Here is a 12162-nt window from a genome sequence, read left to right as displayed (position 1 = left end):
AGGTATTCCACCACCTAGATGATTCTTTAGTACTACATTTATTGGAAGAGTATACAAAAGAACATAATAAACAAATGCTAAATTTATATTTTTCCTATATGAAAATTAATTATAAGATAATTTTAAATGTATGATTTTTCTGAAACAAATCCTTTCCATCAAAAAATTAATATGTTATTCTCTTCTTCTGTCTTTCTCCACTGAATGGAAAACAAGACACAAAAAGCTATAAGGTGCCAATGTAGTTATCCAAAGTCTAGGATGATCAATCCAGTAGTTGCCAAGATGTAAGCTAAGAAAACTGGCGTTTGCTTTCAGAGCTAAAATAACCTTACCATAGTGATTATAGTCACTGTATCTCTCTACAAGGGGGAATGAATAAATCAACAATAATTGAAGTACTAAGTGTCTAATTTCCAACATAGTGCTTCCAGCAACAACTGAAATTAAAAAACTGTTAACAGCATAGCTCCGTAGCCATGCAATCTTGTCATGAGTGCACTGAAGCAAAGGTTAACAAATAAAGAGAATAAATATGCATTTGTAGCTAGGATGTAGTGTTGCTTGATATACCAAAGTGATGAAGTATATAAATGTCAAATCCAATCAAAGACCTATAGAGCTTCTCACCTTGGATGCATAGAAATTTAGTCTCATTTCTCTAGTATAACTCTTTTGGAAAAGACCTTAAATTTCTTTCCTATTAGACATTTCTAGAACTTTGTTTAGTTTCTGGAAGATATTCAGTGTCCCATGTTTTACAATGATAATTTCTTTCTACCCTGACAAAGACTTTAGAAATATAGTCTAGCAAAATCAACATTCATCTTCTTTGGGACTCTTCATTCATGAGACACATAGTAGGCCCTCCTTAAGTACATGTGAACAAAGTAGATATGAAAGTATCTCCCATCTTCTCAAAGAATGATAATATTTCAGAGGTGGAAGTGATCTTAGAAGCCTTCTATTCTAATTCCCTTGTGGTATAGATAAAGAAGGTGAAGTACAGACATAATGAATTAATTTTCAAAGGCTATTCAACTCACAGAGAACTGAGGATCTCACTTCTAAGAGCAACTCAGGTAACATCTTCACATATCCTTTCCCTGTTGCCTCAACTGCTAATGGTCTCCTTCCTAAACTACCTTCACAAAGTAGTTAAATATATGTGTGTGTCTATTAAATATATGCATATATGTTTGTATTATTAACTTACTATATATGCTGTATATGTATTTTATATGTACTTCTTGCCTCACTCATTAGAATGTAAGCTCTCTCATGGTTTCATTCTTTGTACTGGTATCACCTTCACCTGTCACAGTGAAAATTTTGCCTGGAAATACTCGTATACTGATTAATTGATTTGAGTTTCATCAAATAGCACTTAATAGCTAGGCATGCCCAATATGGAGATTGGTTTCCATGGATTAGCGGTAGAGCAATACAATATTACTGTTCAGGTTTCATAAAAACATGGCACGTTTTTAGCAGAGGAAACAATTGAGGTTATGTGACTTATGCAGGGTCACATAGGTACTGGGTACCTGAAGCTGGATTTGAACTCAGGTCTTCTTGACTTCAGGGTCAGTGCTCTATCCACTGCATCATTTAGCTGACCCTAGAATGTGGCATTTCTTAAAAGGATATTGGCTCTTCCATTTATAAGTCTAAGATCCTATGATCCTGGTTCTGCTTGGCACCAGAGAGCAGAACTTGGAGCAAAAGTGTCTGAGAGGCAGATTTGAGTTTGACATTAAGAAGCTTCTCAATAATTTTAGTTTAGGACTTCCGCTTCTGGGAGCCAAGATGGCAGAGTAAGAAGTAAATTGCTCTTACCCTCCCTTATTAATTTCTGGAAGGCCAGAAAATATCGCCCCAGGAAAAACCCTGGAAGAGCCGAACCAGAAGAAAAATGGGGTGCAGCACTCCAGTAGCCCAGGTAGCTTGAGGGATTAATGAGAAAGGCCCCTTTTGCCCTGGGGGAAGGGAAGCAGTATGGAACAGGAGGCCTCCTAATATGCAAGCAGAAAGCCCACCTCGTCATGCCAGGAGGAGATTCTGAAACCCAGGTGGTGGAGCAGGCAAACACCAACACCTGAACCCCCAAGTGCCTCAGTAACAGCTGGGGAACCAGTGGAAACCAGCTTGGAAAACCACCAGGTGCCTGGGTATTCTACAGCACCTGGTTCTCCCAGTGCCTCAGCAAAACTAAGAATTTTTACAACCAGTATCTCTGATAAGGACCTTATTTCTAAAATACATAGAGAATTAAGTCAAATTTATAAGAATACAAGTCATTCCCCAATTGATAATGTTCCAAAAATACGAACAGGTAGTTCTCAGATGAAGAAATTGAAGCCATCTATAGTCATATGAAAAAATACTCTAAATCACTATTGATTAGAGAAATGCAAATCAAAACAACTCTGAGGTACGACATCACACCTATCAGATTGGCCAACATGACAAAACAGGAAAATGATAAATGTTGGAGATGTGGGAAAATTGGAACAGTAATGAAGTGTTGGTGTACTTGTGAGATGATCCAACCATTTTGGAGAGAAATTTGGAACATGCCCAAAGAGCTATAAAAATATGCAGACCCTTTGACCCAGCAACAGCACTTCTAGGGCTGTGTCCCAAAAAGATCATACAAATAGGAAAAGGACCCACATGTACAAAAACATTTATAACAGCTCTTTTTGTGGTGGCAAAGAATTGGAAATTGAGGGAATGCCCATCAATTGTGGAATGGCTGAATAAGTTGTGGCATATGAATGTAATGGAATACTATTGTACTATAAGAAATGATGGGACTTCCACTTATGGAAGCCAAGATGATGGAGTAGAAAGGTAGCTACTCTCACCCTCCCCTATCCACCTCTGAAAACAGAGAAAATATCACCCCAGAAAAAAAGAAAAAACTTGGAACAGCTAAACTAGAAGAAAGATGGGGAAGAGCAGTGCAGCAGCCCAGCAAATGGGTCTCCCAGTGCCTCAGCAAAAATAAGTGAAGAAGCACTACAAAGGGCTCCAGGCAGACAAGCACCCAACCTGCAGCATTCATCTGAAAGGAGCTGAAGAAAGCAACCTAGAGTCTTCCTAAAGTCCCAGCCTTGCTGATTCCAACCCAACACCAGGTAAGCTGTCAGAACCCTACAGCCTCCAACTGTCAACCAGGAGGAGATCCTGAAGCCCAGGTGGTAGAGCAGGCAAACAACAACACCTGGACCTCCGAGTGCCTCAGTGAGGGAGGGGGAACCGGTGGAAACCAGCTCAGAAAACCACCAGGAGCCTCAGCACTCTACTGCAAAGGAATCTCCCAGTGCATTAGCAAACGAGGGAGACAACACTGCAGGGGCCCCAGGCAGATAAACACCCTGCAGCACCCATCTAAAAGGAGCTGAAGAAAGCTAAAGGAAAGGAAAAGCAGGCAACCTAGAATTGCCTGAAAGTTCCAGCCTTGCTGATTCCAGCCCAACACAAGGTAAGCTGCCAGAAACCTACAGCCTCCAATTGCCACATAAGAGGCCCCAGTACACAAAGCCAGTGACCAAGACCTAGGCTCCCAACACAAGAAGCTTGGGTCAGTGCCCTCTGTTCCCCAGCAGGAGAGCTCAATCTCTTTAAAGGCCAGGGAATAAAGAAACACCATGAGTAAAAAGAAACGTACCATAGATTCATATTAGAAGAGTGAAGATCAAGACAGAAATTCTGAAGAGGACAACATTGTCAACAAACCCACATCTGCAACATCAAAAGGGAATATGAACTGGTCTGAAGCCCAAAAAGCCTTCTTAGAAGAGCTCAAGAAGGATTTTAAAAGTAATGAGAGATAGAAGAGTCCTTAAAAAATACAATTGGCCAATTGGAAAAAAAGTACACTGAAGAAAACAAGTCCCTAAAAAACACAATTGGCAAACTGGAAAAAAGTACAAATCCTTAAAAATAAATTGGCCAATTGAGAAGAAGTACAAAAACTAACAGAAGAAAACAATCTGGAATTGGACAAATGGAAACTAATGACTCTATGAGAGAGCAAGAATCAGTCAAACAGAAACAAAAAAATGAAAAAATAGATGAAAACTAAAATACCTCATGGTAAAACAACGACCTGGAAAATCATCCAGGAGAGACAATTTAAAAATCATTGGACTACCTGAAAATCATGATGAAAAAAAGAGCCTGGACAGTATCTTTCAGGAAATCATAAAGGAAAACTGCCCAGAAGTCCTAGAACCAGAAGGAAAATAACCAGAAAGAATACCGCTCACCACCTGAAAGAGATCCCAAATTGACAACACCAAGGAATATAATAGCAAAATTCCAAAATTACCAGATGAAAGAGAAGGTGCTGCAAGCAGCCAGAAAGAAACAATTTAAATATCATGGAACCACAGTCAGGATTACACAGGACCTTGCAGCTTCTACATTAAAAGACCACAGGGTGGAACATGATATTCCTAAGGCAAAGGAGCTTGGATTGCAGCCAAGGATCAACTACCCTGCAAAAATGAGCATGATTTTTCAAGGGAAGATGGATATTCAATGAAATAGGGACTTCCAAACCTTCCTGATAAAAAGACCAGAGCTCAACAAAAAATTTGATCTTCAAGTACAAGATTCAAGAAAGACATAAAAAGGTAAATGGGACAGAAAGATACAAAATGTTGTTAATAAGGGGGGACTGTTTACATCCCTACAAGGGAAGATGACACTTGCAACTCTTGAGAACTGTATTGTTATTACACCATGTTAAAGGAGTATACATAAAGGGGATGGATATTAGTTGACTTTGATGTAATGATAAAAAAAATCTAATCAAGTGGGTTAAATGGATCCAAGTAAGTGGATTAGTCTGATCTTAGAAAATGTACTGAGAAAGGAGGAGGCAGACAAGGGTAAATTACATTACAGGAAAAGACACAAAATCCTATTACAGCAGAGGGAAAGAAGGGAGGGTGAGCATTGTTTGAACCTTACTCTCATCAGATTTGGCTCAAGAAGGGAATAACATAATCAGTTAGGTATAGAAATCTAACTTACCCTATAGGCAGTAGGAGGGAAAAAGAGAAAGAAAAGGGAGGGGGGATAGAAGGGAGGGAAGAAAAGGGAAAGGGATAATAGAAGGGAGGAGAGACTGAAGGAGTGTGGTCAAAAACAAAACACTAGTGGGGGGGAAAGGAGAAAGGAGAAAGAAAAGCATAAACAGGGGAAAAAAGGATGGAGAAAAAGATACAGGTAGTAATCGTAACTGTGAATGTGAATGGGATGAACTCTCCCATAAAATGGAACCAGATAGCAGAATGGATTAAAAACCATAATCCTACAATATGTTGTTTACAGGAAACATATTTGAAAAAGGGTGACAAATACAGGGTAAAGGTAAAAGGCTGGAGCAGAATATATTATGTTTCAGCTGAAGTAAAAAAAAGCAAGGGTAGCAATGAATTTAATGGAATACTATTGTACTATAGGAAATGATGGGGCGGCTAGGTGGTACAGTGGATAGAGCACCGGCCCTGAAGTTGGGAGGCCCTGAGTTCAAATCTGGCCTCAGACCAAACACTTGACTCTAGCTGTGTGACCCTTGGCAAGTCACTTATCCCTAGTTGCCTAAAAAAAAAAATAGAAATGATGAACAGGCTGACTTCAGAAAACATGGAAAGACTTGTATGGTCTGATGCTGAGTGAAGTGAGCAGAACCAAGAGAACATTGTACACAATAACAACCACATTGTGCGATGACTAATATTGATAAACTTAACCCTTCTCAGCAATATAAGGATCTAAGACATCTCCAGAGGCCTAGCGATGGAAAATGCTATCCACATTCAAAGAAAGAACTATGGAAGTTGAATCGCTATTTTTTATTTCTCTTCTGTTAAGTTTTGTTTCCTCTTTCTGATGGTTCCTCCTATTGGTTTTAATTTTTACTTACAACTTCATTAATGTGAAAATATGTTTAATAGGAATGTAAATATATAGCTCATATCAGATTGTCTGCTGTCTTGGGGAGGGTGGTGGGGAGGAAGGGGGAGAAAAATTTTAAACTCAAAAGCATATGGAAGTGATTGTTGATAAATCAAAATAAATTAATAAAATGAATTTTAAAAAAGAAAAGAAATTATGAACAGGCTGACTTCAGAAAAACCTCGCAAGACTTGTATGGTCTGATGCTGAGTGAAGTGAGCAGAACCAGGAGAACAGTATACACAATAACAGCCATGTTGTGTGATGACTAGTATTAATAAACTTAACCCTTCTCAGCAATACAAGGATCTAAGACACCTCCAAAGGCCTCATGATGGAAAATGCTATTCACATCCAAAGAAAGAACTGTGGAGTTTGAATGCAGATCAAAACATACTATTTGCTTTTTTTTTCTTTTGTTGTGTTTTGTTTCCTCTTTCTGGTGGTTCCTCCTGTTAGTTCTAATTCTTCCTTACAACATGACTAATGTGAAAATATGTTTAATAGGAATGTATATGTATAGCCTATATCAGATTGCATGCCATCTTGGGGAAGGAGGTGGGGAGGGAGGGAAAGAAAAAATTAAAACTGAAAAGCTTGTGGAAGTGATTGTTGATAATTCAAAATAAATTAATTTTAAAAAATAAAGTAATTTTAGTTTAGTTTAATTTAGTTTTGTTTTTCGTAAATGCAATGGGCTACTTCAGGACAAAGTAGGTTCCCTGTTGCTGAAGATCTTCAAGCACAGAATAGATGGCCATTTGTTGGGAATGGTGAAGGAAGAATTTCTTAAAAGGTGTAGGTTGAATTAAGTTTCTTCTGAGGCTCCTTCCAACTCCAAGACTTCATGATCTGGGACATTTACCTCAAATCCAGAACATTGGATCTAACAGCATGGGAAACGTGTGGCAGGTGCTTAGGCAGTACCCAGGGTGAGAACAGTGGAAGCAGGTGACAGCTGGATTAATATGGGGTGCAGAAAGGAGTGCTTAATGAATGTTTGTTGACTTGGAAAAATGTTATTTTGCCCTGAGGGAACTGGGTGTATGCTTGCCACCTGTTCTCATGTGGAGTAAAGGAAATGTACACCTGACTGGCTATGAATTCTGAAGTTTCAGGGGGTTAATACCAGCTCACCAGGTTTCTCCTTAAAGATAAACTAACAAATGAAATGCACATTGTAGACTGCATGAGCCTTCAATGTCTGTATTCCAATCTCATGCTGTTTGGAACACCCCTTGAATTGAAAGGGTATGGTGTTTTCTACTTGACCTCTCTGTTACACATGACTTCCTCACCCTGACCTATCTTCACTCTCTTCTTTGGTATTCTCATGTACTCCTATGGCATCACTTCTTAGCTTTGTGCATATGACCATTAAGTCTATTTCTCCAGCCCTGGAGCTTCCCTCCACTGAGTTCCAATCTTGAATTTCTAACTACATACTTGATATCCTGCTCCATTTGAATTTCTCAAATGTGTTTCACACTCAACATGGCCAAGATTGAACTCATCATCTTCCAGACTCAATTCGTCCCCACTCCAAACTTTCTTTTTTCGTTTGATAATTCTTGCATACTCAGTCACAGGCTCAAAACATTGCACATCTTTTGCCATTCATTCATCTTTCACTCCCTCAAGCCCTGTTGATTCAGCATCTGAAATCTCTCTTGAAATTATTTACTTCTTTTCCATTCCTATAACACTAGGTCAAGAAGAAAAAATCAAATATGATTATCATTTATGCTTATCACTACTTTGAAATTAATGCACTGCTGTATTACGCGTAATTGCAATCTTCCTGCCTGCAGATAGTAAGCTAACCCTCAGAGTCCAAAGGCTTCACCTGACTGCTAAAGGGGTCCATAATGAAAAAAAGTTAATAAAAAATTTTTTAAGAACCACATTCTGAGGTATAATGCTTAGATGTAAACATGATAGTCTCTAATATTACAATTCACAGTTATTTGTTAAATACACGTAAGCATTTTGAAAATGTATGTTCTCTCCTGACATTCTTAGTATTTAAGTGTTATTTCTTTTTCTTTAGAAATCTAAGGATTGAGAAGAAAACCAATATAGCCAGAACAAGTCAGAGGAAAAAAACTTGATGAAATTATCCCCCCATGATAGGAATGCATTTCCTCCTTTGCTCTGCCTCTCAGAATATATTTAATCAATATACACATATATACACACATATATATGCATGTATATGAGGGACATATATATATATATACACACACATACATATGTAGGCTTACCATTTTATTTTTTGTTGTTCAGTCATGTCCAACTATTTCTGACCCGACTTGGAGTTTTCTTGACAGAGAAATTGTAGTGGTTTGCCATTTCCTTCTCCAGCTCATTTTACAGATTAGGAAACTGAGTCAAACAGGGTTAAATGACTTGTACAGCATTGTACAGATGTGTGTGTATGCACTGGTGAGCCTATTAGCTCTCTGAAGGCAGGAACTGTTGTCACTTCTCCCTTTTCATCTCTAATGCCCAGCATCAACAGCATCAGTAACATCATAGCATTAAAAAGTGCTTCAAGGTTTACAAAAAATTTTACATATGCTAACTCTTTTCATTCTCACAACACCGTTACGAGGTAGGTGTTGTTATTATCCTCATTTGACAGATAGGGAAACAGACACAGAGAGGTTAATTGACTTGCCCCTAGTCACACAGCTAATATGTGTCTGAGGCAGAATTGAATGTCAGATCTTCCTGGCTCCAAGTCCTGTGCTCTATTTACCATACCATCTAGCTGCCAGATGCATGGCAGTCACATAATAAATGCATTTTATTGATTGATTGACTAATGCAATTTTTCTAGGCTGAGGGATATAAATGATATTCCTGATAAATTTGTTAAATCTGGAAAAAAAGACACCAAATGCAAATAAAGTTCTCAAAAAATATATATTTGCTATCAATGTCCCCACATTAAAAAAAGAAAAAGAGGAATGGGCCATGGTGGGAAGGATGCTATAGTGAAAAGGGTATGAGGCCTGGTTTCAGAAGAGCTAGATTGCAACCTTACTAGTCATATGATCTTGGGCAGGTTCCCACCTTTCTCAGCCTCAGTTTCCTCATCTGCAAAATGAGTATAATAATCTTATCCACTTTAAAGGGTTGAGAGAAAGCTCTGCAAATCTTAATGCACTATACAAATATAAGCTATTATTTTAGAACCTCTAAAAGATTGGAATTATTAGAAATATTGGTATTAGATATTGGAATACCTAAAAGATATTTAATTGGAAGTCTGAACTAATAGTTTCACACACACACACAAACACACACTATTGTATTGCCTCAAAACTTGAAAGAAGCCTCAGGAGTGAGCAATAGTTTCAAGAATATTCAGTGTTCGAGCTTCAAAGCATTGAAAACTGAAGTGAATCTAAATGTGAAATGACAAAGATCATCTAATTTGAACTAAAATGCCAAAGTCACTTATAAGCCCTTTCCTTTCCCCCTCGCCCACCGGAACAGCTCATGAGAGCACTCAGGTCAGCCAGGCATCCTCTGTTTTAAGTCTACTTCAAAGAGCAGAGGAATTTGGGGATCAGTTGGTAAACAATGTATAACAAATGACACTGGTGGCTAGTAAAAAAGAAAAGAAAAAAAGAAAAACTCTGTAAAATAGCTTACTCTGTAATCTCTGGGTGATGAGATTGATCAAATTGTGGGATATTCGAATGCTTCATTCAAAGAATGCTGAAACCTTTCTGCTTTGATTGAAGGATTAAAGGTCAGCCAGGGCATTTCTGTACAGTGCCAAGGGAAGGCACTAGAGCAATTTAAGAAGGACTGACCCAGGACTTTCCTTGCTAAGAGGTTTTGTCCAGCTAAATGTGATGAAGCAAACTGTCCGGGGCATTTTAAATCATTGTCTCCTAATGGAGGATTGAAAAATCAAAGGGGCCAAATTCTGCCCTTGGTTACTCATGCAGGTAGCTCTCATTACCCTTAATGGAAGTTGTGCGTGAGCAGGAAAGGAAGAAACCATCCCAGTGTCCAAAACAATTAGTAATCTACACTTCCAGTTTAAGTAGTTCTCAGAACAATGGGCCCCATTCTTCCACCTTCTGCTTAGCCAGTTATTCAAATGGACTGTGGGGGTGGGGAATTCTACCATTTTAGGTAGGAAAGGAGAATGCTAGAAAGCAAGGGAAGGGGCACAAAGTGAAAACATAGCTTCCAGGCAACATTTGGGGGTGTGGAGCTGGATGAGGATGTGGGGCAGACACTGGAGTCTAGCAGTTCACCTACCAGAGAATTCTGGCCTGATTACATCTGTTGTCCATCCTGCAAAACTCGTTAAACCTCCACTGAATGAAGACTCCAAGCCAGGTAATGATGGAGTACTTTTCTCCCTTAGTTAGCTGATTCAATAAGGATTTATTGAGAACTTACTAAATTCCTAACATTTGTACTATTGCTGTGAGGAATAAAGAAACAGATGACACAGTCCTGGTATTCAAGGAGTTTACAATTTCCTTAAGGAGACAAGACATAAGTAAACTGTTAAAGACCAAGGCTGTTTCTACCCAAGCCCCACAAAGGGTAACAAAGACAACAGAGTGATATAGAAGTATGCCGAGAGCAAAGACTGGCATGGGCGAGAGAAGTAATAAAGGAAGTGGACCTTACTCTAGTCCTTGAATAGCAATTGAATGCCAAAATGAATAGCAAGGGGCTTGACAGAGAAAAGGGGAAAGGGTTTCATTCACGATATATCAAAAGCTCCCGAGTTTGAAAGAAGGGATGAGAAATCATATATCTGAGGCTGTAGATTTGAAAACTGCTTGCCACATACATACACATCAGCACTGATCTAGTATTGCCTGTTTAAGTTGACCTCAGCAAGTCCTAGGATGTACTGAGACTGGTGCTGAATTACCTCAGCCATATTTCCTAGGAAAGCCTTCATATACTCTGATCCAGATGTTTCCGCTTACCCAATTTGCAAATGAAGGTGAGTAAACAAGATTACACAGAAGACCTTTCTGGAAGCCTAAATTCTGACTGGGCTAACTGTAATCAAACTAGACTACTCAAAATGTTTCTGAAGATTATTCTGACTTTTTACCACATTTCTCCATACCAGAAGCAGTGGAACTTTTCACTAACAAATCAGGTTGGCTCTTTTGAGTATTTCACTGACTGTTTTGAATTACAAAGTTAGATTTATTTTTTTATTTATTTTTTATTTTTATTTTCCTTTTTTTTAAAGTGGATTAAGGAAATTATCTATCTTAAAATCCTGACGAGAAGTCCAGCAACAGCATCTATTGACTTTTGTGTTCAGCTTGAAAAACCTATAGCTAACCAATATGGGCAAATTTTAAAGGAAATGGTACTATACTATCTATCTAAATAAAGATCTAAAGAACTGAAATCTAATGATTAAAATATATAATCATAGGCATTAGAGTGGGAATATACCTCAGGGATGAGCTAGACCAGACCCTTATAACTGCCCAAATGGATTGCCTAAGATCACATAAATAGCAAGAAAGCCAAGACTCAACCCCCAGTATACTCGTGCCTGGACCCTTCCTAAAATCTTCCTCCTTCTCTTCTAACTGCATTGCCTTCCCTGAGGAAACTCTGCCCTAATGCCCTTCTCTGAATTTGTGACTTCTTCCCTGATGATTAACATATTAGGGAGGCTTGCAACCATGCTTTAGGTAGCTAGGTGGCCTAGTGCTGAGTTTGAAATCAAGAAGACTCATCTTCATGAGTCCAAATCCAGACTCAGTCACTTACAAGATGTGTGACCCTGTACAACTTATTTAACACTGTTTGTATCAGTTTTCTCATCTATAAAATGGGATGAGGAAGGAAATGGCAACTTTCTTCAGTATCTCTGCCAAGGAAACTCCAAATGGTGCCATATAGAGTTGGACACAAATGAAAGAACTCAAAGCAGCAACCAGCTCTATTTTACTTGATTCATGTCTGGTCTCTCTCCAAAATCCTCCTCCTCCTCACCTGTGATCCTGTACCCTTCACAGGCAGTCTTACCCTCTCCCAGTAGCAGCTCCTTTTTATATGTTGTATTCCTTATTAAAATGTAAGCTACTTGACAGTATGATCTGTCTTCTGTGCTTATATTTGTATCCCAGCATTTAGCACAGTGCCTAGCACATACTAACTGTTTAATAAGTG

This window comes from Phascolarctos cinereus, unplaced genomic scaffold (genome assembly GCF_003287225.1).
Source record: "Phascolarctos cinereus isolate Bilbo 61053 unplaced genomic scaffold, phaCin_HiC Scaffold_4;HRSCAF=312, whole genome shotgun sequence".
Lineage (NCBI taxonomy): Eukaryota > Metazoa > Chordata > Mammalia > Diprotodontia > Phascolarctidae > Phascolarctos > Phascolarctos cinereus.
This window is presented reverse-complemented; position numbering follows the sequence as displayed.